Source organism: Macaca nemestrina, chromosome 1 (assembly GCF_043159975.1).
Source record: "Macaca nemestrina isolate mMacNem1 chromosome 1, mMacNem.hap1, whole genome shotgun sequence".
Classification (NCBI taxonomy): Eukaryota; Metazoa; Chordata; class Mammalia; order Primates; family Cercopithecidae; genus Macaca; species Macaca nemestrina.
In genome coordinates, this window is record NC_092125.1 from 38,989,331 (window position 1) to 39,002,694 (window position 13,364).

Here is a 13,364-nt window from a genome sequence, read left to right on the forward strand (position 1 = left end):
TGTCTTCTAATAGTTATTGAGCGCTCACCATCCAAGCAAGCTACCAGGCACTTTCAATTAGATTATCTCATTGAATACTGACAATCCTGCAAAGAATTTATGGATGAGGAGTAGTATTAGCGAAGCTGTGGGTTTCTTCAATGTCCCATGTCTCTGAGTGGTGCAGTTGGGAGGTAAGCAGAAGTCTGTTCCCTCCCCTGACCCTTATATGATGCATCTCCACACCTGTTTGCCACAGTTTCCGTCAGTGGAAGAGGCACCACCAGGGTCACGAGTCTATCACAGAGCAAACCTAGTGAATTATAATGAGATACTTATTTATCTGTCTCTCCTGCTATGTGTAAGATTCTTGAAAAACAGGGACTGAATCCAAATTACCTTTTTGTATCTCTGGAGTCCAGTAGAACATCTGGTACATAACAGGGGCTCAGGAGATATTGAACCAGGCATTAGGACAGGCACTGGGGATTCATAGATTAAAGGATTTAGATCTAGCCCTCAAGGACTCACAGTCTAAAGGGGATATGGGCATACAACTATATAATGACAATGCAATGAGACACTTACTTTAATAGAGGTATGTATAATGTGAACATTTTTCTTTTTTGGGGGGTTGAATTCATTTTAGTGAATACATTTTTTGAAATTTAAAAATTAAGGTCATTTTTATTTTTATTTTATAGCATATAGACAAATACAAAGAATTTTATATTGAATATCTATCACCAAACTTATTAGATCTTGCCAAACATTTGCCAAACTTACTTTAAATGAAAACACACACACACACACACACACACACACACACACACACACGCTGCAGATCAGCTGAAAGAACCTGGATGTTCCTTTGAATCTCATTGTCCTCCCTCTGTAGAAGTAGCCTTTAATGTAAATTAGGTTTATTATCCCCATATGTTTTCTTAAAGAGACAGGGAGAGACAGGGTCTTGCTCTGTTGACCAGGCTGGAGGGCAGTGGTGTGATCATGGCTCACTGCAGCTCTACCTCCTGGGCTCAAGTGATCCTTCTGACTCAGCCTCCCATGTAACTGGGGCTATAGGCTCACACTTCCACACGCAGTCCCCATGCAAATTCTTATATACTATTGTGTGTGTGTGTGTGTGTATAAATATATAAATATAAATATAAATAGAGAGGAGCCTATATAGATTCTTTCCTTCCTCCTTCCCTCCTTCTCTCTTCCTTCCTTCCCTCCTTCTCTCTCTTCCTTCCTTTCCCCCTTCCTCTCTTTTTCTCTTCTCTCTCTCTTCTTCTTTGTGATTCTTAACAAAGTGGAAGTCTACTAGACATATGACTCAGAGACTCGTATTTTCCCAGTTAATCTATGCAGATTTATTGGATGAATGGCTTACTTGCCTTTCATCCTGTGTTTTGTGAAAGTGAGAGGTTAGGGTAGGGGCTATGCCTCCCACCAGAGAGATGTCTTTTTGCCCTTAAATTGGTAAGAGAAGGTCTCAAGAGAGACCACATGGGAAAGAGGCAGAAATGCTCAGTTGGGTCATGAAGGACCCCCGGGCATTGGAGCAGGAGCCCTCACAATCGTCTAGAACAGCAGTTCTCCACAGAGAGGGGGCTTTTCATGTTGGAGTTAGGCTGCAGGAAATATTTTGCTTTTAAAAAACATAATAGAAGTTTGAGAATGTTTTGCTCAAAGTTATCTCTGAGGGCACCATCATTTTTCAGGAGACCCCAGCTCATCCTCGAGCTCAGTGGTCTATCACGCACCCCCAAGAACATACTCCCACGTCCTACAACACCTTTGTATTAGTAAGGGTGCAAGTTCTGCTACTCTGACAAAGACCCAAAGCTGGAGCTGCCACATATTTTCAGAAGTCTTGGGACCTGATTGTTACACAGAGCTATCATTAACAATTACATTTTTATAAATTTAAAAGTGAATATATTAAAAGTCAAGCTAATCAATACTCAAAACTCCCCGCTTCCTAATTCCTTAACTACATTGTACTCTTCTCGATGCTGCTGCGGTGATTTGCACGTATCATGTCTGCATGGGGCAATGCTCTGTAACGGGGTGAGGCTGCAGCTCTGGGGTGTGACCGTCTAGTCTCCTTTGATCCTGCCGCTCTGTCATCTCAACACCTTATTCCATCCTGGGTCCAAGGAGCTTGTCTAAGCTCTAACTCCTGCCTGCACCCTGGATCAAGGAAAACAGGGAAGAAGGAGAGGGAGGGTCCCTTTTTTCCTTTTAAATGTATGGTCTTGACCTTGCATACATTGCTTCTGCTCTGTTACCCTAATGGCCACATCTAGCTGCAAAGCAGCCTGGGAATGCAGTCTTCATCAGGGCTGCCATGTGCCCAACTAAAACATTTCTAACTCTAGAAGGAAAGAATGGATATTAGGGGAGAGCTGGCCCTCCCTAACATTTCAAGGGTTCTGCTCAGCTTCTAGGCCACCAACCAGCCCTCCGCTCCCTCATCCCACCTCTTCTGAAGGCCCATGGCAAGTCTCCAGGAAGGCTCTTGGAATTGTCCAAGCTGGTGTAGATGTGGCCCCTTCCAGCCAATGTGTTCAAAACACTTATGGGCTTCCTACATCCCCCGCCTCCAGGCAGCAAGAAGAGACTCAGAAACACATGAACTAGGACCATCTTTGTACAGAGTGAGCACCAACAGATAAACCCTGGCAAAGGTGCCTCCACTGTATTTAGGACTGAGCTGGACTCTGGGTGAGGAGGGAATAATGGTATTAGGAAAAACTAGATAGTCGTTGCTTCAAGGAGCTCCTAATCCAGATGAAACTCATATAGCTGGACGATCACTAATAATACAGGCAGTATCTGGTAAGGACCAGATAATTCTTTTCTAATTTTGAATTCTGGGCAGAGAACCAGTCTCCATGAGCAACCAACTCACTATTGGTCTAAGCTCTTGTTTTGAACTTGGACAGTTATAATCAAATAAAACTTACAACAGAGTTTGGTTGATATTAGTTAAAGCTCTACCTAATTGTTGTGCTGCCTAGTAATTAGGCAACAATGATAAGCAGTCCACATAAATGACTAATTAGCATTATTTTTACATGATCAAAGTTTTCACTGTTACCCTGTACAGTTTATTGGTTGTCACTCTTGGTTCCAGCCATAACTAACACTTTGCAGTATGCAGGAGGCCCTGGCCCTCTCCAGCCTGTAGCCTGTGCCTGGAATGGTCTCTCTTGAAGTTCTCCATCAAGCCCTGTTGATACTTGGAGGAGGCATGGCACAGTGGTCAAGTGCTTGGGCTCTGGGGTCAGAATGCCTTCACGACTTAACTCCAGTGTTTAAGCTGGGTGAGCTTAAGTGAGTTGCTTAATCTTCCACTGCTTCAGCTTGAGAATGTGCCTAAAACATAATTAATAGTATATGTTATTAGCTCCTTTATTCATTCATTTGTTCAGCAAACAATAGCATCCACTATTTTCCAGGTCCTGTTCTACATGCAGAGAATTAGTAGTGAAATAAACAAAGTTTACATGCCCCCATAGTTTACATTTTAGAGGAAGGAGACAGATAATTAACAAGTCTGAAAGTTTATCAGGTGGTGTTAAGTCTGATGAAGAAAACAAGGCATGTTAAGGTGATAGAGGAAGTGCATCAGTCAGGAGAAGCTAGATGAAGCTGCAATAACAAACAACCTCCAAATCTCAGGGGCTTTGCTCATGCTCCATGTTAATTGTGGGGTGGGCAGGAGGGCTCTATTCCATATCTTTCTCACTCTGTGATCCAGTCCTCATCCTCTGGACTGTCACTGGTCATTATAGCAGGCAGAAGGAGGAATATGATGACTCATGTTGGAAGAGGGGAAACCAGAGATACTGATATGCTGAGTAATCTCTGCTTGCTCCAGATCTGTTCTTATAGTTCTGCTCTGCTCCACTCTGTGCTCTTGAGCCTGAACTCCATGGATTGCATCACCAGGGCTCCCTGCCCTCTGATTTCCAGTTGTATTTGGCCAAAAGGAGGCATCATCAGGAGAATCAAGGATGGGAAGAGAGCCAGGTGCTTGCTCTGTTGCTCTCTGCTTGGCCACAGTTCTGCAGTGGCTGTTTTCCTAAGGCCACAATGCCATCAAGCACTCTCACTTTCATGGCTCTGGCTCTCAGAGGGGTGCTGGTAACACCAGTTTCTCCTCCCACAGGACTGACCATGGTATTGGCTTCCTAGTGTGGCTAATTTTGAGGGGCCTTAAAATCTCTTCTTGGTTTCCTCCTTGAGTAGAATTTTCATGGAAAGATCTCTCCAAAGATCGTAGCTGAATGTTCCAGTCACTTCTTGCCAGGACCCTCAAATATAATAGGCCAAAGGATTTGTGCCACAGAGGCCCCCTCTGAGGACATGACATTTGAAGTGGGGGAGAAACTCAAGCAGGTACTGGGTGCGGTGGCTCATACCTGTAATCCCACCACTATGGGAGGCCAAGTCAGGTGGATCACCTGAGGTCAGGAGTTCGAGACCAGCCTGGCCAACATGGTGAAACCCCATTGCTACTTGCTACCAAAAAATACAAAAATTAGCCGGGTGTGGTGGCATGTGCCTACAGTCCCAGCTACTGGAAAGGCTGAGGTGGGAGAATTGCTTGAACCCAGGAGGTAGAGGTTTCAGTGAGCCAAGATCACACCACGGCACTCCAGCCTGGGCAACAGAGTGGGACCCTGTCAAAAACAAAACAAAACAAAACAAAACAAGTTAGGCAGGTATTGCAGTGGGGAAGAAAGATGGTCCAGACTGAAAGAAGACCTTAGTGGTGGGAGAGTGGTTCTTGGCACATTCAAGGAACAGCAACAATGCTGCTGTGGCCAGAGCTAAATGAGCTGGTAGAGAAATGGTAGGAATCAGGGCCAGAGAGGCAGAGACCCAGATGACACCCATGTTTTTGTAGGTGATGGGAGAAACTTTAGATTTTATTCTGAGTGACACAGGAAACCACTGGGAGGTTTTGAGCCATGAGGGACATGATCTGGCTTATAGTTTTAAAGGATAGTTCTGATTTTAAAGGCAAGATGGAGCAAGGAGATTGATTAGGAGGCTAATGCAAGAGTCTCAGAGGGAGAAGCTGGTGGCTTAGACCAAGGTGAGAGCAATGGAGGTGGTGAGAAGTGATACATTAGGGTCTTATTTTTAAGGTGGAGATAACACAAGCTTTGCTGACTGGTTGGATGTTGGCATGAGAGGAAAAGAGAACTCAAGAAGAACTCCAGAGATTTGGCCTGAAATGGGAAGACTGAGGGAGATGCAGCTTTTTCTGAGAGATGAGGGTGGATCTCAAGTGTTCAGTTATGGTCATATTTCATTAAAGATTCCCATTAGAACTTGAAGGGGAGATGTTGAGCTTAGATTTAGTTAAAGATTCCCATTAGAACTTGAAGGGGAGGAGTTGTTGAGCTATGGTTAGAGGAACAGGTCAGAGCTAGAAATACAAATTTGGTGGTTTCTGGTTGCAAGTCGTGTTTAAAGCCAAGACATGGGTGAGCTCCTTGAGGGAGTGAGAGCAACAGAGAAGTGGTGTGAGGAGGGAGGACTGGGGCATTCCTGCATGTGAAGGTGTGGAGGGTGAGGCACCAGCAAGGGAAGGAAGGAAGGGTGGATGAAGGAGAAGAAGTAAGTGAAGAAAGTGTTTCAAGGAGGAGGGGATAGTCACCTTCCACGATGCTGCTGAGAGACCGAGTGGCTGCTCCTCCAAGAAGTCTGCTCTAGCCCCTCAAAGTGGACCCTTGGCTTTTTCCTGCGCTCCCGCACATTCACTGCTGATTCTCTGTATTGTAGTTATCTTCTGTCACGTCCATCTCCCCCTCTGTACCCAAAGTTCCGTGAAGATGATGTCTTGTTAATGACACTGAGTTCATGCCATGCATATAGTGGTGTTAAGTTAACATAATTCACAAAACACAGGACTCAACCAAGGGGATGTGCACCTACCCCTGCAACCCCATGTACTGCCCAAGCCTCCAGATTTGGTTCAAAGAACTGAGGTTCTCTATTCTTTTCACCTTCCAGGGGCCCAAAGACTCTTTTAAGCCCTCCTTTTATAGTAGCCAATGCCCCCACCAACGATCCTCCCCCTTATCATGTTGAGCGCTCTGGGACTATTTCCCCCGGCCAGGCAACCTAGGTGCCAGGAAACAGGGCTGCAGAATTGTGGAGATACAGATTTTTACATTGTGTGTCTTGGTGGTGACCTATTGAGTTCTGAGGGGGTAGGAGAGAGGGTGGTGGAGGGAAAGAGAGAGAGAGAGAGAGAGAGAAAGAGATAGATAGATAGAGAGAGATAGGGAGAGAGAGAAGGGAAAGGGAGGGGAGGGCAGGGGAGGAGAGAAGAGAGAAGAGAGGAGAGGAGAGGGAGAAAGAAGAGAGAAAGGAGAGCAGATCGGGAGAGGAAGAGGGAAAGAGACCCAAGACAGGGGTAGTGGCTCAGTATAAAAGAGGTGACCTGGGGAAAATTAGCTTTCTTCCCTCTGGCACCTCAGAAACTTGGGGCAGAAAAGTGGTTTGGCTTAACACTTCCATTTTACAAAAGGAAAATTGAGACTCAGAAAAGTGAGCGACTTACGATTTCAGAGGTGGCTGTGTGGCAGGGCTGGCCTAGCACGCATCCCTTGTGTCTCCCAGTTCAGTGTCCTCTATAACCTGGTGGTTATAGAGGGTTATAGAGGTGGTTATTCCTTGGGGAAAGGAATAGTTGTGTCTCTCTCAGACGAATATCTTCTACTTATTCAGTAATACCTAGAACTGCTCTAAAAGACAGCCTTCTGGTCCACAAATGAGAAAGGCTAAAACTGCACATGATGCAGAGAGAACAAAGGTGGGCTGCTTCTCTGCTAAGGATTAATTGACAGCCATTCCTTAGGAGAGGGGTAGGGGATTGGGATTTAGGAAAGGGAAGGCTACAGTTGTGAAATTCAAACTGAAGTTGAGTGAGAGGCACAAATTTGCTATTTGCCTTCTGAGCATGAATGGACCGATTTCATGATGAATCAACCTGACTGTGCACACTTGAGAAGGCAGAAGAAAGCCACAGTGGCTCAGTTTTCATCCCACCAATGAGAGAGTGAGGCATGAATCTTGATTTTGCTCCTATGAGGGGCCAAGTGATCTGCCAAGAAAGGCTCAGGTTAGTGGAGTCCAAGTGTGACCACATAGGATCTGAGTGGGGCTGTTCTCCTTCTGGGGACTGCCTGGGTAGCATCTGTCTTGCCCAGTTGGCCACTGGTGGTGGGGGTGGGAGGTGGGGCATATTCTAGGCCTTTCTGGGATCTTCGTTGCTGGGTAGTCATGAGGTTCAGCAGTGGGCTTGGTGCTCAGGTCCATGAGCTGAGCATTCCTGGGTTTGCTCAAGTCTGGGGGCTTTGCCAGGTTCTGTCTCACCTAGCTCTTTCTGACAGTGCTAATTTGCAAACCCAGTCCCTTCCACAAAGAGCCTGGCAGCCTCACCTCTTTTCTCAGTGAAGGTTTAATAGCAGAGCACTAAAACAAGTCTCATTGCTAAGCCTTCATTATTTCCACAACATATACTACAGGACTCCTACTAATACACTGTGACGCATTGTCCTCATTAAAACTAAACGACTCATGTCAAATTAAATAAGCAGAGAACACTGGGTTAGCCAAGGGTCTGGCTTGCAATTACATGTTTGTTTACTTGTTAATTGTCCAAGTTTAATAATTTTAGTGGCCCTTTCTTCTTGTCAATACAAATTACTGATGCCTCGGACTTGGTTTTCTAGGGAGCCCAGACTGGGAGGCAGGATGTGGATGATCAGTCCTACTGTGCCATATTGTACAAGACACTGAACCCTGTGCTGAGCCTCTCCTGGAGTACAGGGGCATGATCATCACCACCTACCCACTTCTCCAGCATGCTGAAGAGCTACTATAAAGTGGCAACATCCAAAGAGCCCTAAGTGTGCTCCTCTCTGGGAAGAGCTTTGGTCCAAAGATAAGTGTTCAGTTCACGGGTCTAGCAGGGCTTTGAAGGCTGGTGTATCCATCAGGGTTCTGCCAGAGAAATAGAACCAGTAGGATTTATTGCAAGGGATTGACTTACACAGTTGTGGGGTTGGCTAGGCAAGTGAAAGCCACAGGGCAAGCTGTCAGGAAGGGCAGGGTGAAAACTCATGTAGGAACTAAAGCTACCATCCACAGGCAGGATTTCTTTCTCCTCAGGGAAGCCTCAGTTCTGCTCAGTTCTTTAGCTTGCAACAGACTGGACTATGTACAGCAAGATTATTAAGTATAATATTCTTCTCTTAAAGTCAACTGACTGTAGATCTTAACCACATCTACAAAGTATCCTCACAAGAACAGATATCTTAGTGCTATTTGAATAACTGAGTACTATGGCCTGGTTAAGTTGACACACAAAACTGACCATCACAACTCCAATCTAGAGACAGTCATCCCATTTAGCACTATTGCCTGCACTTGGTGCTAGAAAGTCCATGGGGTTCAGTTCAATTTTAAGAGGAATATTTTCTTCCAAACATTTCATTCATTTACATTTTCATTAGACATATTTGGAGCACTTGCTAGGAGCCAGGCACTGCACTAAGAACTGGAGGTACATGTATGAGTAAGCTGTAGTTAGTCTGTGCTGCAGGAGAGCTTGAAGTCTGGTAAGTGAAATGAGCACACACACAGATGACAATGTGGCGAGTGCCACAAGAGTGCTATGCACATGGCTTTCAAGGAGCCCAGCCCTGGGAAGTCAGAGGACGCTTCCCGGAGGAGGCAATGCCTGGTTGTGAATGGATAGGGAAAGTGGGGGAAGCAGTAGAAAGGAGATGTGGGGAGATTGGGCATTTCAAGCAGAGTGGACACACAATTCCACAAAGGCACAAAGGTGAGGAGTGCCACAGATTTGTAGGGGAGGTAAGCAGGTCTGTGAGCCTGGAGTGAGGACTGTGGGTGGTGGAGGCTAGTGAGGCTGGAAAGGTGGTGCTGCATCCTGAAGAGCCTCATAGAGGAGTTTGGACTCATCCGTAGATGATGGGGAGCAACATGATCACCTCTGCATTTAAAAGGGCCTCTTGACTGGGCACAGGGACTCACGCCCGTAATCCCAGCACTTTGGGAGGCTAGGGTGAGAGGATCACTGGAGCCTAGGATTTGAGACCAGCCTGAGCAACATAGGGAGACCCTGTCTTTACAAAAAATATAAAAAATAGCCGGGCATGGTGGCATGCACGTGTGGTCCCGGTTACTTGGGAGGCTGAAGCAGGTGGATCAATTGAGCCCAGGAAGTCAATACTGCAGTGAGCTATGATGGCACCACTGTACTCTAGCTGGGGCACTCAGTGAGACCCTGTCTCACAGAAGAAAAAAAGAAAGAAAGAAAAAGAAAAAAAGATCCTCTCTAGAGTGCGAGGGGAGGATGAGATTATGGGACAGGACTTGGGAGAAGAAGGCCCATTAAAGTCTAGAGACACAGAGTCAGGCCAGAGGAACTATTTAAGGATTGGAGAGAAGGCACCCAGAGCTATTTTGGAGGTGAAGTCCACAGAACTGAGTGGTTGGTTGGTCCCATGGGTGTGTAAAGAGAGGCAAGAATAAAAGATCGCACTACTTACCCAGATAGAGAACATGCAGAAGGCAGAGACTTATAGGGCACAATGATGAGCTCAGCTGGGGATATATTGAGTTTGAAGTGTCTGAGGGACACATAGCTGCCAGCTGGCACCTTGACATATGGATGTAGGGCTCAAGGAAGAGGTGTGGGCTGGGTATTGGGATATAAGATGTTTGGGAGCCATTAGAAATAGTGATGATCTAAAGTGTGGAGTAGTTAAGATCATAAAGAAACAACCCCTTGAGACAGACATTGTGTCCAATTCACAGATGTGGAAACTGAGGCTCAGAGATTGAGTACATATATTGAGGTTTATACACCTGATATTTCCCTCTGGTTTTGTCCCTCCTCAGAGCACACCCCCAGTGGTGTCCATCACAATGCGTGTCTACAGATTCTTACCTGCCTGCCTCCCTACCAAACTCTGAGCCCATGAGCACGCAGTTGCTTCAGGGTGTTGGGGGGATGATGGCCCTGTGTGTAGATGGTCGTCACAGGAGCCCATTGTTATGAGACAATATCTTCCGCTGTTAACTGATGCCTGGGTTTCTACAATTTGGAATTTATTCTTTTTCTGGAAGTAATTTTCTTTTTAAATTTTTGTTAAATTTTTTAAAAATTTTAGACTAATTAACAAAGACTATATATTCAAGGTGTACATAGTAATGATTTGATATACATATATTGTATAGTGATTATCACAACCAAATGAATGAACACACCCATCACCACCCACACTGTACATTAGAGCCTTAGGATTTACTCATCTTAGAACTTGCAGTTTAGTACCCTTTCATCAACACTGCCCTACTTTCCCCACCCCCAGCACCTGGCAAACACTATTCTATCCTCTGCTTCTGTAAGTTCAACTTTTTTAGATTCCACATATAAGTAAGATAATATGGTATTTGTCTTTCTGTGTCTGGCTAATTTAACTTAGCATAATGTCTGGCAGGTTGAGCACCTGAAATTTATTCTTTTGGTTTAAGGCTCCTATTTTGTGAAAAAGGCAAAATAACCATGGGAAGCGAATTTGCCACATATGGTCATTTTCACCGACTGGTGAATGCATTGACTAGGTTAGCACTTTTTCCACTGGTGCAACCCTGTCTCACAGGGGAAGGGACTGAGGTTCTGGGAGGTCGTGCAGCTCGTAGGTGGCAGAGCTGGGGCTGGAACCACACCCTTTACATTCCAGTTATCTTTCCCGCTTTGTGTGACACCCTGAGGACTGGCTTTGGTTGGGTGAGTAAGGGAGCACATGTGAGTTCTGGGTACCTGGGATGAGGAGGAGGTGTAGGAGATCCTCGGGCAGGAACTCTCCACAAGCAGGGAAGGAGTCCTAGGGGAAGGGGCCCGGGCTGTTCCCACTACAGCACACAGGGCACACCTCTCTCTCACCTGGTTATTGTCAGAGTGAACACCCTACCCTTGAACCTCGAGGTGGTGTTCAGAAAACAACCCAGGCTGTCCTCAACCAGTTAGCAGAATTTAGAACCAGCATGAAAAAGAGAGAAATATAAGGTGAGCAAGGGAGAATTTGACCAGGAGACAGACAAGGCAGCCTCTGGCTGGTTTTCCCTGAGGCTGAGTGGTTGTCCAGGTTTACCAGGAGCCAGGAGCTGCAGTGGACACTTTAGTGGCTAAGGAGCTCCACATGTATGAGCAGACTCTGACCTGACCACAGTGGTCAGTGTGCCTTGCTCTGCACCAACCATTTGGAAATACGTTAGCTACAACTCAGTGCACTTTGCAAAAGGCAAAAAGATGTATACGAGATCCTAGAATGTTAGTTGCTATAGCAACATCTGCCTTTATTATCACCTAAATCCATTCACCATGTAAATATAGTAACTATTTGACTTCCCCACCCCCAATCCATTTGCTAGGATTAAAAAAAATTGTGACAACTGGAAAAAACCCCAACAAACAGAAGCGTGTGTGTGTGTGTGTGTGTGTGTGTGTAGTGGGCTTTCAGAGGACGAAAGAGGATGAAGACATTTATGGGGCATGTAGATGTTCATATATTCCAAGTTCTTGGATGTAAGACTTACATCTCAACCAAGGCAGGAAGATGAATTCCTAGAAGGAATGGGCCAGATTGCCACATGGAAAGTTGAGTGACGAGGAATGAAGTAGGTGAGGTGCAGAAGAGGGGAATGATATCACAATGGGAAGAATTCTAGTTTGTAATCAGACAGACCTGGGCGCAAGTCTTGGTATCATTACTTACCGCCTGAGTAACACTGGACCACCCAATCACCTGAGCCTCAATTTCCTCATCTGAAAGTGGGAAAACCATATCCCACAGCCTGTTTCAGCAACTTGGTCTTCTTCCGGGAGGCCTCAGTACCCATGAGCCTGAGCTAGAGATGTGCTCACCAGCAGGAGTTTGTTTCCTGTGCACCAGTCAGTTCCCTGGAGGGGCAGGTGAAAAGGTGCGTGGCAGGGGTTGGTGAGGGTGATCATCGTGCCAGTCTGAACAAAGGGGCCAGGCTAGCTGGAGAAAGCAGGGCATGAGACAGGTCAGGGCAGGACAGTGCAGGGCAAAATAGGCAGTGGGGAGCAGGAGGCTCCTAACAGTGGACACTCCATGGGTCGTTTTTTCTTTTGAAGACTCAGTTTCCACAGACGGAGATATTAACTAGGATTAGATGGGGTGAGGAATGAAACTATGGGCAGAAACTCAGCATCCAGTAGCCACTTATGGAAAGCCTGCTGTGAGCCAGGCACTGTGCTGGAAACTGGGATGTGAAGGTGGACAGATACAGGCCTGCTGAGGCCAGGGGAACCACTCCTGCTGAAAGGACAGAAACTTCCTTCTCATTGTCATCCTGTGCTCCATTTCCTTTCTTCCTTGGAACCCATATAGCAAAAGCAAACATTTGCTTTGCACTCACTCCTTGACAGGCACTGTTCTAAGTGCTTTACACACATTAATTCACTTAATCCTTGCAATAATTTCCTAAGGAAGGAGCTAATATTATCCCATGTTACAGATGAATAAACTGAAGCACACAGAGTGACATGCGCAGGAGCAGTGTGAGCCATAAGGTACTGGCTCTAAGAGTGACACTCAATCTGGTAGCTTCTTTTTCTATAATTCTCATGAGAAAATATACATAAAGCATTTAGCCTGCACCTGGTCGCACTAAGTGCTCAGTATATGTTGGCCATTAGTGCTGTGGATATTACTGTCTGATGGAACTATTGTCAGGCTCATGAAATTCAATCTTTTCTCCTCTTTTTAGAAATGGCACTCAGTGTGCTTCATTAAAATTGTGATCGAGGCTCAATATGTTTTTAAAACCTATTTTAGAGTATACTTTGGTTATCTACTGCTGCCTGGTAAACTGCCCCAAAATTTATTATGCTCCCGGACTCTGTGAATCAACAATTCAACAGCGCACAGTGGGGATGGCTTGTTTCTGTTTCAGGATGTCCGGTGCCTCAGCCAAGAAGATATAACAACTGGGAGTGACTTGAAAGGTGGGATTCTAGAAACATTTGGTGGCTATTCACATGCCTGTCTGGATAGCCGGAAGACTGAGCTCAGCTGGGATTGAAGATTAGAATGCCTCCGTACACCTACCTCTCCCTGGGCCTGGGTCCCCAGGGTAGTCAGATTTCTTATGTACATGGTAGCTCAGAGCTCCAAGTGCAAGTGTTCCAGCAACCAAGGAAAAGCTGCATGGCCTGATGATCCAGACTTCAGAATACTCTAGTTTGGAGGAGTCACAATTCCTTTCATATCCAAAGGGAAGAGATATAGACTCTA

The 13,364-nt window shown here is 45.7% G+C and overlaps 1 long non-coding RNA gene across 1 annotated transcript; it reads right to left on the minus strand.

The window, feature by feature from the left end:
- Nucleotides 1-3,231: 3,231 nt before the first annotated feature.
- On the minus strand, nucleotides 3,232-11,737 carry LOC105484536 (uncharacterized). The gene is made up of 4 exons (XR_989031.3): nucleotides 11,641-11,737; nucleotides 6,572-6,648; nucleotides 5,663-5,815; nucleotides 3,232-3,366 (listed from the first exon to the last, which is right to left on the minus strand). It is a non-coding gene; the product is annotated as an uncharacterized lncRNA (long non-coding RNA).
- Nucleotides 11,738-13,364: the final 1,627 nt, after the last annotated feature.